The following is a 15366-nucleotide window of genomic DNA, read 5'->3' as shown; positions in this document are numbered from 1 at the left end:
TGCATGGGGTCGCTATGAGTCGGTTCTGACTCGATGGCACCTGACAACATCAACAACAATAGCAGGTATATATGGAAAATTTTGTATATTGCAGAAACAGAAGTAGGAATATCAGTTAAGAAGCAATTTAATTTGTTCTACAATAAAAATGAAATGAGAGAATGGATAGCAGAGTTACAGAGATCAAAGTGTCAGGATATTGGACCTAATTGAATAAGAACATGTTTCAAATATGGGTGCTTCAGAAACTAACTCAAGTAGAGGTATTGGTGGAAGGACTTGGTTTGAGTCAAAAGAAAATGACTCAGCTGTGGACGTGCTGGTTTGAAATTCTACCAGATAGCCAGCAAGCCGTTTGGAATGCAGGACTGAAAATAAGGGCAGAATACTTCTTGGAAATGTAAGTTGGAGTATCATCAACATTCAGACTAGCTGAATCCCTAATTGTCAATGGCATTGCGAAGAGAGAGAATAGCAATAGAAGAAAAGAATGTCAAGGGCATAATTCCAAGGTCCAAATATATTTTATTAACAAGAAGAATGAGTCTGGGAATGAGATAGGGGAGGGAGTAGTTTGTATTAGCCAAGGAAAGCTGAAAGCCAGAATACAGTGAACAGAGTCAGTATTTCAACTGTTGGATTTAAATGATCAACATTAGCACTTCAATCCACAATTGAATTTACAATATGCCAGAAAACTGGGTAGACATAGTTGGTCACTTTATAATGAAAGCTAAATGAAAATTATTGTGTGTGTTTTTCTGTATTGTTTTATTTGTTCATTAAGTACTGTTGAGTCAGTTCTGATTCATAGTAAGCCCTGTATAGAGTTCCCAAGGAGCGGCTGATAGATTTGAACTACCAGCCTTGCAGTTAGCAGTCCAGTGCTTATCGTACAGCAACACAAAGTCCTCAAAAAGGAGCCTTTAAAAAAATGTTCCATTTTTAAAGCTTAGAAAAATTCTCAAGAAAGTTGTTAAATATTCAGATGCTAAATAGCAGTATAAAATATTATCTTTAAGCAACTCAAGTCCTATGATTGCATTTAGAAATGCATGCTAAATGAGGTGCTATCACAAGTCTTTTTTAAACTAACCTGAAAATCTTTTCCTTTCATTTCCTTTAACCATAATAAAATTAAAATGTAAACAAAATCAGCAAACATAAAAGAAAATTATATACATTATTTCATTTAACTACCTGTTTCTGTCCATATCTCATTTTGGGTTATATACACCAAAATTGGAGTTAATATAAAGAAATGTTTTTCTTATCTTTTAACAAGCAGAATTGTTTACATAAATGAAATTATTAGACAAAAAATAAAAACTTCTTTAAAAAAGTAGAAAACTGATGAAGAAATTGAAATACTATAGCCAATTATAAAATTATAATGAAATGACTATCAGGTCATATAAATGACCAAAATTAGCTCAAGAAGTATAAAACATAAGTAGATCAATATACACTAATCAAATTGTAATTTTCATCAAAGAAGTCTAGGGCCAGAGAGTTAACCAGTAAATTATTTTTAAAGTAAAAAGAAAATTAATTTTCTATAAAATAGGAACAGTTGAATAATTGCCAGTTGTTTTCTGTGATGATTATAAAATGCAATCAACAGCATGAATAAACAACAAAAAATGCAGAGAATTTCATCTATTAACACAGATGGGTAAAAAAAAACACCCAAAACATAAATATTACTAAAGTATAGATATAAATTAGTAAGTGGGAACCTCTGAGTGTAAGATCACCACAGATTTTTATTTTAAACTAAATACATCTGCAGATTTTATGAAATTCTTCTGTACAACTTGCATAATACTTTTTGTTCAGAAAATTCCAAAGAATTATAAGCCAAGAATGTTGTATTTTATAAATTCAACAAATTAGGAATTTTTTTAAAGCATGGTATTTGTATTCCTTAAAGTACTGCTTTTAATCTTAACAATATAACTTAATTTTACCCCTTCCTTTTCCAAATAAGTTTATTCATTACATTCTAGTAGTTGAAATGAAAATCCATGAATTTCACTTGATAGAACTTCTGAGTGGTATAATAGCATTAGTAATAGCCAAAATACTGACCATTGTGGTATAATGGGTACTGTGTTAAGCAACTATGAGGCATTATCGCTGTCAATCATCAAACCCTTTATGGTGATGGTGGTGGTCATGTGCTGTGCAGTTGGTTCTAACTCATAGCTGCCCTGTACAGGTTTTCCAAGGCTGTGAATCTTTACAGGAGCAGAAAGCCTCATCTTTCACCCACGGAAGAGCTGATAGTTTCAAACTGCTGACCGTGAAGTTAGCATCCTGATTTGTAGCCACTACACTATTGGTAATATTGCTTTCCCCATTTTATACATAAGAAAATTGAATCTCCGAGATATTATGTAACTATCTAAGACAGCACTGGGACTAAGACATGGAATGGCAGGATTTTATCCCAGGCTAAACCAATTGCTTGCTGTCTTCCTTGAGCAGTCATATATTTTAATTGAGCCAAAATTTCATTATCTCATCTTTAAAATGAAGATAATACACTTGGCAATATAGTGAAATCCATATGATATACTATATGTGAAAGCACTTTGATTAGTAAATTATATATAGTCTTTAAATTCAAAGCAATATATTAGTTGTTGTTATGTATTTAATTTATTAACTTGAGTATTTAGTTAATTCCTCTCTCAGAAAAGGAACTTAATTTCACCGCTTATTTTGCATTGCTCCTTTAAAAACTCTGATTTTTGTAGAATAAATTCTTCTTCATTATTGAATCCTGTGGTGCAATGGGCTCATATTGCACTCATATTTCTTTATAATTCTGCCAAAAATAATTGGTTGGTCCCTAACTAAGTTTGATTTATTTTATATACCTTGCAGAGATAGGTCAATCTACTATATAAACAGGGTGCATAAACCCACTCAACAGGATATATAACATTTAGGGGAACAGGTTGATTATTATAAAATTAGTGACTGTGGTCTACACAGGGTATTGGTCAGTTCATGGTGCTGGTAGGCCTTGAAATTAGCAAGGAGTATGCTTACATAGGAATAGTGGTGTGGTGCTGTGGGTTAAAGCTCTGGATGTCACAATCAGTTTGAAATGCACAGTCAGTGGTTCAAGCTCACCAACTGTTCCTTGGAAACCCTATACAGGGTCACTATGGGGCAGAACTGACTTGATGGCACTTAACAACAACAACGGTTACATAGGAGTCCTGGTGTGATACTAAGGGTTATTGCGCTAGACTGCAAAGTCAGCTTGAACCGCAAGGTTGATGGTTTAGACTCATCAACTGCTCCTTGGAAACTCTACACAGGATCGTTATGAGTCAGAACCAACTCATCAGCACTTAACAACAACAACAACAACAACAATGGTTGTGTAATGCTTACAGAGATAGAAGGGACCACACGAATACCAGGAAAGTCTGGAGCAGAACATGCTCTTTCAATCTGAGGTTACTGTGTTAGGAATCTTCTAAACACCAAATAGAGAGAGCTGTAACACTGGAAATGGCACAAAACAGCAACCACAATAGAGCCCAACAGAAAAGAAACAGCAGTATCAGTACAACAGTATGACCTGCAAAATAACGGTGGGAACTAGGAAACCAAGACTGCTGCATTGGGCATGATGACCCGTGGAGCCAGAGAGTTTAATGCCTTTGAGTATTAAGCGTGCTGGCAGAGTAGGGTACCTTTGAGTACTTGTTGAGAAAGGGCCTGGCAGTGTCTTGGCTAAGAGAAGATCCATGGGGACCAAGATCAAGGCATGCCAAAAGAAGGCTGTTGGTTAGCACAGACTAGAAGAAACAGAGAGTTGTCCTGTTTGGAAAGTGTCCTAATTGACAGAGTTGATCCTGTCTCCTGAGCTATGTCCAATTAATTCCAAGTTGATCTTAATCCTGAATTGCAACCTTTAACTTTCCCAATAAGCCACTGAACTGTAGGTAAAGGTTGTGAGTTCTATGAGATATTTCATTGAATTACAGAACTCAAAGACAGAAGGAAGAGTATTGAGAAAAAAGAGAGGCAGTAGTTGTTTTTAAGATGATGGACTGATACAGCAACTTGGAGAAGTTAGATATTTAGGACATCTTTAATCTCCGCCTCATAAGAACTCACTTTTTGCTGACTCTGATTAAGAAATTACTCATTTAGTACCATATTTGAAGCTTTTTTTGCTAGTTAGTATTTTCTTATGGACTAAACATTTACTATTCTCTTTGAAAATAAATCCAAACAGATAACATGATGTACAAAGTTTTCCATGCAGAAAATAATCAAAATATATGCATAACAACAGCTTTTCACTATTTATTATATTATACTACTGCCAAAGAACTCTCTAGATATGAGGAAAAGAAGCAATATGATTAGAAATGTAGTGAAATATGTTCCAACGAAGTGTTTTGTTTTATAAACCAATTTGATGTGTTAGAAACTAATACCTGAACACCAGAATAGTTGTGGGATGGCATCAAGCACATCATACAGGAAGAACGCAAAAGGCCATTAAGAAGACAAGAAAGAAGGAAAAGACCAAAATGGATATGAGAAGAGATTCTGAATCTTGCTCTCCAGCATAGACATACCACAGCCAATGGAAGAAATGAGGAAGTAAAAGAGCTGAACTGAAAATTTCAAAAGGTAGCTCAAGAAGACACAGTAATGTATTGAAAAACAGAAGAAAAAAATTAAAGCTTCAGTTTTGCAATATTAATATTGAAAGATTCTGTGGGTAAATATTTAAGGATGCAGAAAGCATGAAAAAATGATTCATATCTGTGCCCATTCCAAAGAGAAGTGACCTAGCAGAATGCAGAAATCACTGGCCAATATAATTAATATCACATGCAAGTAAAATTTTGCTTAAAATAATTAAAAAACAGCATTGACAAGGAACTTCCAGAGGTGTAAGCCAGATTCAGACAAGGACATGGAACATGAGATATCATTGCTGATGTCAGATGGATCTTGGCTGAAAGCAGAGAATACCAGAAAGATGTTTACCTGTGCTTTATTCACTATACAAAGGCTTTTGACTGTACGGATCATGACAAGCTATGGACATCATTGATGAGTAAGGAGTATTTCAGAACACTTAATTGTGCTCATGAGGAACTTGTACATAGACAATGAGTCAGTCATTCAAACAGAACAAGGGGACACTGAAAAGTTTAAAATCAGGAAAGGTGTGTTCCAGGTTGTATTCATTCACCATATTAACTTAATGTGTAAACTGAGCAAATAATATGGGAAACTGGATTATATGAAGAAAGGTGGCATTAGGATTGGAGGAAGACTCATTAACAGCCTATGATATGCAAATGTTACAACCTTACTTGCTGAGAGCAAAGAGGATTAATTAAATTTTATAAACCTTAATACTTCATCTAAGGAGTCAGATGTAATCAATATATTTTTGTGTTTTAAATACTTACTCATGAAGATCAAAGACCACAGCCTTCAGTATGGGTTGCTCCTCAATGTAAAGAAAACAAAAATCCTCACTACTGGAGCAATAAATAACATCATGAAAAATGGAGAAATGATTGAAGTTGTCAAACAATTTTGTTTGGATCCACTATCAACACTCTTGGGAGTAGCAGTCAAGAAGTCAAATAACATATCACATTAGAAAATATGCTGAATAAGACTTCTTTAAAGTGTTCGAGAAAAAAGATGTCAGTTTGAGGAGTATGGTCCACTTGACAAAAGCTACAGTATTTTCAGTAGTTTCATATGCATGTGAAAGTTGGATAGTGAATAAGGAAGACTGTAGAAGAATTGCAGTTATGGTGTTGGAGAATCATATTAAAAGTGCCATGGATTACTAGAAGAAAAACCAAATCTGTATTGGAAGAAATACAGCCAGAATGCTCCTTAAAAGACAAGATGGGAAGACTTCATCTCTCACACTTGACATATTATCAGGAGAAACCAGTCTCTGGAGAAGTGCATCATGCATGGTAAAATTGAGGGTCAGCGAACACGAGGGAGACTCCCAATGAGATGGATTGGCAGCAATGGGCTCAAGCTTTAACAACAATGCAAAGATGGCTAAGGACTGAAAGTATTTCCTTTTGTTGTGCACAAGGTCACTATGAGTTGAAACCAACTCAATGGTACCTAAGAACAGCAACAGCATGCTAATTGGTTGGATTATATTCCATTCACAATACCACATTTCACCCTAATTTCAGTTGCCTAAGATGTTCTTCATCTTTGTCATTAAACTTCACTCCTTTACACAGGAGAAAGCACTTCAAAGGAGTGACTACATTTTAAAAACTTTGTTTTTCAATTTTGAACACAGGATAGAAGTAAGACCATGTTAGGAGTATAGAGTCTTACCTAAAGAATCACTAGAGATGTAGGTCATCTTATTTCCAATGAAAAAAGAGAACTAACTGTAAATATTTTCCCTTGATTATATCCCTTGAATTTATTTCCCTTGAATTTATATTACTCAATTGATAAGGTTTAAGAGTAATAAAAACTAATTTGAGAGAAAGAGGCAATTTTCTTCAGTTCCACAACAATGTGTAAATGGAGACTACCAGAGTGATGTTCCTCATTGCAGGAAGCGCATGGGCAGAATGAACTTATGTTCAGTTCTATACTGGTTTGTGTTGTGAGGATGGCACTGTACACAGGATACATCTCCATACTGCAGCACATCTTAACGATACTGCACTACTTTAAAATTGAATAGTGATCAAGATGTGACCATGATCCAGAGATGTCTGATGAATCACCCTCTGAAGTTGGAATGGGACTTCATTAGATATCATAAACTCTACTAGGTGTCAACATAAGCAGCCTTGTGAATATGAAGGCTCAAATTTTCAAATTCATGAGTAGGACAGAAAGATAACCCTAACTCATGTTTTGTTCTTTATTTTTAATTTTTAAAAAGACTCTTGAATAGTAATTTTTGTCTATTTTAACATTGTAGTCATTTGTACTTTGATATCAGTAATTTCCTAATCTTTGTGACTGTTTCAATATAACTCTGTGAATGCTTTCCTTAACATAACTGAGTACATTTTTGCCTTCTATTTTTAATATCTAAAGTCACTAGTTGGCTTTACTACTATGGCTATTGTATGGCATATACATCAGCCTGGATATATTTCTACACTTGACCCAAGATTTTTAAGAAACATTATAAGAGGGAGGGGAGAGACATTATTTTATTGAACACTACTTACAAAAGACTTACCTGTAAGTTTGAACTCAGGAGTCCAGTTTAAGTTATCTAGACTCCACTCTAGCAGCTTTTGCTTTAACACTATGAAAGCTTTTCTTAACAATGAAAACCAGATCCTGTTAAAGTTAAAATAAAGGAACATTTTACCTTTTAAATATTTAATTCTTATTAGAACTTATTTCTAGAAAATTCACAAAGATGATCTTATGACCAAAGGTTCTTAATTGGCTAGGTGGTATTACTATGTAATGTTTATATGTGATAGTATTTTAAATAGAAAATAAGTCAATTTTCTCTGAGGGCTCCTGTTAACAGTGTACTTTCTTAATTTATTTTCATAATTGTAAAGGATGCTGTAAATGCATTTGCACATTGCAGTAAGATATGATAAGATGACTTGTAGGTCAAAACTAGAGCAAAAATGTAAATAAACTTGGTTAACAGCCTTTGTATTTTTTAAAAAAGATTTCTATTTCTTAAATGTAAAATGACTGCCTGATTTTTTTTTTTAAGTAAACTCATTAAATTCAAAGAGAAAAAAAAAAAAAAATGGAGACTACAGAAATCCATTTTTTTTTTCTAAAATACTCTGTGAGGTTTAGATCTTGTTTTCCCCTTGAATAGTTGAATGCATTATCTGATTTACTTAGTGGGAAGCACATGATTTTGAAAATATTTAATTGCAAATCAGTGACTTAGCATATTAACACTTGCATTTCTAAATCTAATTATTGGTGTCAGGAATTTATATCTTAGCTACAACTGCTTAATGAAATGGATTCTTAATTTTATAAACCTTAATACTTCATCCAGGAAGTCAGATGTAATCAATATATTTTTGTGTTTTTAATTTATCAGCTAATCCAGGCAGAGCTTTAATTAAACACATAAAGATAGTCCCTGACTCACAATGTATTTAATTTACAAGGAACTTCACTTACAACCATCAGTTCTAATTTTGTTTTATTTTATTTATGCACTGTATCATTATTAATATATTCACTGCAGGTTAATGCCTGGACCACAAGGTCGGTGGTTCAAGCTCACCAGCTACTCCTCGGAAACTCTATATAGGGTTGCCATGAGTTAGAACTGACTCAATGGCACTTACTATCAAAAACAAATAAATAGCAAATGTTGTTGGGAGAAATTTGGTGTTATATCATTCTCATGTTAACAGCCAATGGTAAATAGAAAATCAAATTTATAAAGATATTATTGGTAAAAGGAAATAATAATAAAACTATTGGAAAATTGAGGTATTTGGCTTATGACAGAGTCATTGGATGGAAATTTTTTGTAAGTTTTCCTGTGTAGATTACCTGTGCCAACGTGAAAATAAAGTGTAAATTAAAATGTACATAAATATTTTTGTGGGTTTTTTTTTTTTTTTTTTTCATCTGGTACTTGGGAAGAGTTAACATTTATTAAACTCTTCCCAAGTACTAGTTGATGTGCTAAGTTTAAACCAGAAACTAACCCACTGCCTGGGAGTGAGTTCTGCTTCATAGGATTTCCAGGACTATAAACACATCTTGCCATGGAACAGCTAGTGGGTTCAAACTTCCAGCCTTTTCAGTTAGCAGCTTAGTGCTTAAACACGGTCTCCAGGACTCCTTGTGCTAAGTACAATCCCATTATTTACTTTCTTTAATCATCAAAATAATTTTGCAATGAAGTGCCATTGTTATTTTAGGTGCTAAATATTAAATGATTTACCCAAGGACATACAACTATAAAATGATGACTTTGGATGAGCACCTATTAGTCTAACACTCAAAAGACATTTTTCACCACTCATCTACACTGCAGATTAACTTTAACTTATTTATTTTTCAAAATACTTTATAAAGAATAGCTGTGAAAAGGGATGGACCAAACCTAAAACATAAGAAATACTAGTTTCACTGCAAAGAAAATACCTATGTATCTCTGTGAACTTGAGTGGTATAGTTCACAAAGGATTAAACAGTGAGCACAAATAACTCAAAGCAAAAAAGAGATGATGCTACAAAGAGCATCAACAGTTCATCAAACAAATCTTGATTAACTAATCCTATGAGTCAGGCTTGGGTATAATGTGCTAGGTATATGGGATTTAAAAAGCGGAGATGGTAGAATCTTAAAAGAAAGCAGACTCATTTGATGAAATGTATGGAGGTGGTAAGATCAGAGAGCAACATTGAAGAACTTGCTGACCTTCAAAACAAGTACAAATATGGTCATTTTGAGAAGATATTGAGACATTAAAGAAAAACTGCAATGTGGGGACATATTAAAAGAGAGCCATTTTCATTAGAATGACAAAAAGGTGAACAAAATTCTGAAACCTTCAAAAATGCAAGTCAGGGCTTGAATTTGTTCTTCAGTTCTATGAGCTTCAGAAATGCTGAGCTTGTTCTTCCTTTTTGGTTGAGCAGGATATATTTAGTATTGATCCCATTGCAACTTATACATAATACATACAATATCTCAGCTCATATGTAAAATGCAAATATCCTAAAAATGCCTTATGTTGTAAACAGCAAACAAAAGTGACTTGACGTTTTTATTCAGTAGGTTTTGGAATTGAAAGCAATCTGAGGCTTTCTCATTCAGTAGCTGCTACTCTAGACAAGTTCATTATCTCCTTATATAGTTTGTTGGGTTTGTAGATGAATCTAAAGAAACTCTTTTATTTGTCTAATTTATATGCCTTCCCTTTGTCTGTACTCTGCCAATTTAGATGTCACCTGTAATAACTATGAAAAATTGCTGTGTGCTTCATGCTTTTCTTTCTTTTCTTTTCTTTTTTTTTTTTTTAAATCTACAATAGTTCTCTACAACTACCAAAGGGAGTTGCAGTTCCAAGCAATAACAAATCTAATTTAACTGTACTGAGTTGCAATCTCTCACTGTAATAGGCATTTTGTTTAGTATGAAAACTCATCAGTGGGAACTCTTTTAAAATTGTTTTGCCTATTTTGGAAGCTTAAACTAAAATAATGTATTTATTTTAGATAACCTAAATATTTTCTGTAATATAATAATGTAATTAAATGATTTTACTTCATCATTCTTAGTTCCAAATATTTAAATAACATTGCTGTTTTAAGGACTCAGGATGTCATATTAATTAAGAGCTCAGTTGCTAACCTAAAAGGTTGGTAGTTCAAACCCACCAGGAGGAAGATGTGGCAGTCTGTTTCCATAAATCTTTGAAGCCTTATAAATGCTATAGGACAGGTGTATTATGTCCTCCAGGGTCTCTATGAGTTGGAATCTGCTCACTGGCAATGGGTATGGTGTGGTTTGGATCCCTGCTTGGAATTTTTCATTGCATCCTGTATGTAGTTGGTATGCTCAAAATTTCTCAAGAGTTCCCACTGCTATCAAAATATTAATAAAATACATACTGATGATGACCAAAGACTACATCCTTCAGTATGGATTGTACCGCAATGTAACATGGAGAAAAGTCTGAAATTCTCAAAGACTTCATTTTGCTCAGATCAACCATCGACACTCATGGAAGCAGCAGTCAAGAAATCAAACAATGATTTACTATTGGTAAATCTGCTGCACAAGACCTTTAAAAGTGTTAAGAGCAAAGATATCAATTAAGGATTATGATGGATCTGACCCAAGCTATGGTATTTTCAATAGCCTCATGGAAGAAATGAGGCGGTAAAAGAGCTGAACAGAAAAATGCAAAGGTCAGCTCGAGAAGACAAAGTCAAATATTACAACAAAATGTGCAAAGATCTGGAGCCAGAGAACCAAAAGGGAAGAACACGCTCAGCATTTCTCAAGCTGGGGAACTGAAGAAAAATTCAATCCTCGGCTTTCATTATTGAAGGATTCTCTGGACAAATTATTGAATGATGCAGAAAGCATCAAAAGAAGATGGAAGGAATATACAGTCACTGTACCGAAAGGAAATGATAGATGTTCAGCTGTTTCAAGAGATAGCGATCAAGAGCCAGTGATCTGAAGGAAGAAGTTCAAAGTGCATTGAAGGAATTGGCAAAGAACAAGGCATCAGGAATTAATGGAATAAAATTTGAAATATTTCAAGAAAATGAGGCGGCACTGGAGGCACTCACTCATCTATGCCAAAAAATGTGGAAGACAACTATCTGGTCAACTGATTGGAAAAAATCCATATTTGTGCTGATTTCAAAGAGAGAGGTGACTCAGTGGAATGCGGGAATCATCGGACAATCTCTTTGATATCCCATGTGAGTAAAGTTTTACTCAAGGCAATACAGAAAAGGCTGCAAACATACATTAACAGAGAACTTCTAGAGGTCCAAGCAGGATTCAGAAGAGGCCATGGAACAAGGGATGCCCGGATGGATCTTGGTTAAAAGCAGAGAATATCAGAAATATGTTTACCTGTGCTTTCATAGGTTCACTATGAGTCAGTACTGACTCAATAGCACCTAACAACAACAATAAGAACATATGCATGTGAAAGTTGGACAGTGAATAAAGAAGACCACAGAAGAATTGATGCATTTGTGTTATGGTGTTTGAGAAGAATATTGAAAGTACCATGGACTGCCAGAGAACAAACATCTTTGAAATTTTTGTGTTATAAGAAATACTGCCAGAATGCTCCTTAGAAGCCAGGAATGTGAGACTTTGTCTCCCACACTTCAGGTATATTATCAGAAGGGACCAGTTCCTGTAGGAGAACATCATATTTGGTAAAGTTAGAGGGTCAGCTGTAAAGAGGAATACCCTCAATGAGATGGATTGGTCCAGTGGCAACAGCAGTGGGCTTGAGCTTAACCACAATTTTTAAGATGGTGAAGGACCAGGCATTGTTTCATTCTGTTGTGTATAATATTGCTATAAGTAGGAGCTGACTTGACAGTACCTAACAACAAATGATGGTTTTAAGAAAGTAAATCCCTAAATTCCTTATGTGATCAACTAAAATGATTCAACTTGATATATTTATTAAATAAAACAAGAATATGCTTGACATGGCCCTGGACCATTCATTCTGGCACTTATGGGCACTAAAGTAAATAGTTATTCAATGATAAATAGATATATCTTTCAAACGATATAAGTTGGCCAAAAAAAAAAAATATTTGGGATACAAATTCCACTAGGTGATCTGCAAAACAAAAATTCTATTGTCAATTAAATTTTGGAAATGTATAGTAATTATGAGTTAGACCTTATTCAACAGCACTTAACAAAAACAATAATGTCTTATAGGATAAGCAACTGACCACAAGGTCTTTTTGAACTGCAAAGTTGGTGATTCAAATTCACCAGTCGCTCCTCAGAAACCCTATACAGGGTTGCTATGGGTCGGAACTGACACAACAACAACAAATATCAAATCTGTTTAACTTTATTTAACCCAATGCTTCCTAAACTTATTTGACTATATTATGTCTGTTTTCTTTTATCTATGCTTTCAAGTTGTATGTTAATTGTAAGAACTACTATCAGAGAACAAGGAAGACAACATTAAATTTTAGGAAAATGTGCTCATTGCTAAACCTTGCTTCTCAAATACAGCTACTGGAATGCTCATCTGAGTCAACCCAGAAGGGCTCATTTTAACATACAGGTCAATGGAATCTCCATAACACTATTTAGTTCAGCTTCAAAATAAATAGCAATTCTGATTACTTTGTTTCCCCATCTCTGTTGCCTGCCAATATTTTGTGCTTGACTTGTCCTTGAATTGTTGCCACACAGATTAAAGCCTTGGATGGTTAAAAAAGTCTTATAAATGAGTGATCAAGAAGTAAGGATATGTTTCCAGCACGGCCTCTGTGGGCAAGAGCATGACTTTTTTTTTTGCTTTCAGTTTTTATTGGGAATTGAGTGATAGTTTAGTTTAAATGGGAGAAAATTGGTTTTACATTCATCTTATCATATTTCATTTCAATGCAATGATTACAGTCCTCTCCGTGCATCATCATTCAACAGTATTCACTTCTATTCCCTCTGGGTTTTTTTGTGTGTTTTTGACATACACAAAAACACTCAGGAATATATAATCATTTAAACAACCCAAGGACACATTCTGCAGCACACAGCCTTTCTCTTTCCATGAATCTAGAGTCCTCAGCTGCTCTATCTCTTCATGTCTTCATCTTTGCCTCCATCTCTGGTGTGGCTGCTTCTCTGGATAGGGTCTCACATTCTACTCATGCTCTTCTCCCTTTGTAGTCCTAGGGTCTTCTTTTCCTAGAATGTAAGATTAACTATTTCCTCTTTATGTTACAAAACTTCTACCTTTACAGTTGTGACCATCACAATAGTCATGATAACATTTACTCACTATTGAATCATAAGAATCTTATCCCCATCTATTTTCACCAGACACATATAGACAAGATGAAACTATTCAATGGTGATTCTACCTTCCCCCACACTCTGAAACTAATCTCCCTCTTGAAAACTTATAAGCCAGTCACTTCACGCCTTTATACTACCCACCTTTTAGGCAGCCAATGTCTACGTTGCCCGTCCCTATCACCCTTGTGTACGAAAGGGATATGTTTGATCTTTAATGTGAAGATTCTTTCCCTCTTGGTTGGTATTTTGAGCTACTATTCATAAGAATAGATCAAGTTCATCAATTTGCAACAATTTACACTTATTTCCATTGTCAACTTTCTTTTTCTTCCTCTATTTGAGTTCTGATCTTCAAGCCATCGAAACTGGGTCATATTGGTACTGTTTGCAAGTTTAGACATTCTTATATGTCTCTCTTCTCTTCATATCAACTGGATGCTTCACTTTTGGCTCTAGCCATCTGTGGCTAGGTCTTTGTCCATGGACTTAGGAGTACACAGGTCTCACCATACTTGAAACCAACCAGCCCCTCCTCTTCTGTCATCTCCAGGTCTACGGGAGTCTATGGGACAAGCTCGAACTCAGCCCATATCTTCATTGCTTCCTTCCTCCCTTCCATTCACCAATATACAAACATGGTAGTCAGCAAGCTTACGTGCTTGCTAGTGTGTTCCCTTTGAGTTTCAGTCTTGGACAGGGGTTTGTCTTGAAGGGCTTAATTTCTTGCCTTAATGGCTCTCCAGCTAACAACTTTCTTATTGTAGTAGCCAATCAGCCATTTTTTGTTTCTGATTTTTTTCCTGCTGGTCTTTCTTTCAAGAAGTATCTTCTGTTCCTCTAGCTGCTCCAGACTGGTCTGTATGTCCTTTCAATTGAGAATATCCCACCTCAGAAGCTTCTGGATGGGGCTCAGGATTCCACCTAAGGGTCCTATACGCTACAATGGCTCCACAAGAATCCTATTTCACTAGGGAAGTGCTAGAACCCCTTTTAGGTATTCTAATCATTTATAGGCTGAAGACAGGCTTACAAGTTTTCTGTAATCATATTTCCTAATAGTCCTTTCAATCCCACTCAAGTGTTTATTTTACATTAGTAGACAAGGAAAACCAACATTCATAAGACAGTCAAGCATCTTAACATTATTTCCCCTCTTTGATCCATTTAGACTATGCCTCAGTGAGATCACAGAGCCCTGTTATTCCAAAGTTGAATATGGCACTATTTACCTCTGTTCCATTTAGCCCATGCAAATCTGCCTAAGTGTTCCCCTATGTCTTGTTCTTCCATCCCCTTCCCCCTTCTTGTGTATTGCCCTCCTCACACACCTGAACTATGATGTGTCTATCCCCTAACCTGTGCTATACAATCCTTCCACCCCTGGTAGTCAACAAAGAAGAAAATTTTTATTTTATTTTATTTTATTTAGTACAGTTATCTTTTCTTAATTTTCATATTTTAATGTTTCCATGTTCTTGTTGGATTTTTGTTTTCTTGCTGTTATGAAGTATTTTATTTAAAATTGCCCTATATTCACTTATATTAACTTTTTTCTCCTTTTAAAACAGTCTGTTTTTACCCTGCAATCTACCTGACTGCCTCATCACCTGGATCTCTGTTCCTATATTTTTGCCTCTTTCAAATTGCAATTGTTTTGGTCATAGACTGAGCTCCCAGATCCTCTGAATTCATTCTTGTAGTTGTGTTCTGTTCTGATCTCTTCCATCTGTCGATTGATTGCCGGGTGGTGTTGCCATGTATGTCAATTTCTGGTTGTTGTCTGTTCTTGTTGGTTCTCAGTCCAAAGAACTCCCTTTAGG

Source organism: Chrysochloris asiatica, unplaced genomic scaffold (assembly GCF_000296735.1).
Source record: "Chrysochloris asiatica unplaced genomic scaffold, ChrAsi1.0 scaffold00406, whole genome shotgun sequence".
NCBI lineage: Eukaryota > Metazoa > Chordata > Mammalia > Afrosoricida > Chrysochloridae > Chrysochloris > Chrysochloris asiatica.
The sequence above is the reverse complement of the archived record's forward strand: the minus strand, read 5'-3'. Positions refer to the sequence as shown.